The following is a 2,111-nucleotide window of genomic DNA, read 5'->3' on the forward strand; positions in this document are numbered from 1 at the left end:
TCAGATGATCTCTAAATTCAGGAGGGATAAATTCAAGATCATATTTTGGCTCTCGTAGATTTGTTTTCATTTTCTTCAGCTTTAATTTGAATTTGCAACCACAACTTGTAGAAGGAGCCAAAAGAAAAAAAAAAAAATCAGAGAGTGTAAGCCTATAGAAGGAGCCCAAAGAAAAGTCACAGTGTTAGCCTATAGGGGGAGCGGAAAGAAAAATCACAGGAGAATGTTAGCCTATAGTGGGAGCTGAAAGAAAAATCACACAGAGTGTTAACCTATAGGGGTTGCTGAAAGAAAAATCACAGGAGAATGTTAACCTATAGGGGGAGCTGAAAGAAAGTCACCATGTGAGAGCATTGTTAGCTAAACAGTCCAACCTCTAGGAGGTGCACCAAGCTTCTTGCATTCCAGGTCAACTTGCTTGAAGCCTCTTTGTCCGGAGGAGACGAAACAGCCCTAGGTATTATTTATTCATATTTATCTAATATATCTTTTTGTGGTATATGGTATTGATTGTTCACTTATGATAATGATATTAAGTTTTCTGTTGAAGTAACCTCTGGCAAATATCGTTTGTTGTTGTTATGTGCTGTGGAGTAGATTCCGACCCATAGCGACCCTGTATAGGGTTTCCGAGGCCGTAAATCTTTATGGGAGCTGAAAGCCTCCTCTTTCTCCCACGGAACAGCTGGTCGTTTCGAACTGCTGACCTTGCAGTTTGCAGCCCGATTCGTAACCACTATGCTACCAGAGCACCTTTTTAAAACCTGGAGTACTTGATATTTGCGTATTGTATATGCTGGAGGTCTGGGATGGTTTAAGGATATATAAATATGGTGTGGCGCTGTGGGTTAATGCGCCAGACTTCAAAGCTGTTTGAACTGCAAGGTCGGTGATTCAAACCACCAGCCGCTCCTCAGAAACCCTATACAGGGTCGGAATTGACTCAACGGCACTTAACAACAACAATTCAGAAATCTAACAAAGAAAAAGTGGGTTAATTTGAAGAAGCATCTAATTAAACAATAGTATGTGTGATCGTAATATAGAGATGATCAAAATCTTAAAAGTAGAATGTGAGTAAGAACTGGGATGCAAGTTACAGCAATGTAGGAAGTGTTGAAGGGAAGAGATGAAAAGCTGGCGCATCTTTGGGGGCTTTTGCTGTTGTCTCTGAATGTCATGAGAGAGGGCTGGTGCCTCTGTTTTAGTTTCTGAGATGACACCCCTTCCTACCTGAAAGGTGTACTCGAGGGGTTACATGGGTGGGGATGGGGAAAAGGGGGTTCACCAGCAGTGTAGGACTACTCTGTCCTGCTCTTTGAATTTAGGCTGACTCACTGTCTTGGTTTGTTCAGAACTGAGACGTTTCCTAGGGGCTTTTAGTGCTAAGACAAAGAAAGTCCTGAAACTGGTATAAATTGGTTTCCTAAAAGGGGTCTGACTTGCTCTGGGTGGGATTATCCTGGGTTTGGATTTCCTTGCCTGGCTCTTCTGATTGAAGAGTGGTCCTCACTGCTAAAGTGATCTGCTAAGATCAAGAATGCAGCTCGCAGACAAAGAAGCTTCCGGTCTGGCTCCTGGAGGAGTCTTTAGTCCAATCTATCAGGAGCCCTGGTGTGGCGCTGTTGGGTAAGCCCTGGACCACAAGGTTAGCGGTTCAAACCCACTTGCCACTCCTCAGAACTCTTCGGAACCCTAGACAGCAGGCGTGGGGGATGTCTTGCCCTCCGGCCATATGTTGTTGTTTAGTGTTGTCAAGTTGGTTGTGACTCACAGCGACCCTGTATAGGGTTTCTCAGGAGCGGCTGGTGAGCTTGAACTGCCAGTCTTGTGGTTCAAACCAACCTTGTGGTCGAGGGGTGAGTTCATGAAATGTTTGGCCAACTAGAGTAGACTGATATTAAAGTTGATAATTTTGTATGACCTGAGAATTATGTTATAATTCAAAAAGTTTCCCCACCCTTGCTACTCCTGGTGTAGCTCTATAGGATCAGCACTAGACTGCGAACCACAAGGTCAGCAGCTCAAACCCACCAGCCATTCCTTGTTGTTGTTGTTGTTAGGTGCCATCGAGTCAGTACTGACTCACAGAGACCATTATGCACAGCAGA

Source organism: Chrysochloris asiatica, unplaced genomic scaffold (assembly GCF_000296735.1).
Source record: "Chrysochloris asiatica unplaced genomic scaffold, ChrAsi1.0 scaffold00051, whole genome shotgun sequence".
NCBI classification, from domain to species: domain Eukaryota; kingdom Metazoa; phylum Chordata; class Mammalia; order Afrosoricida; family Chrysochloridae; genus Chrysochloris; species Chrysochloris asiatica.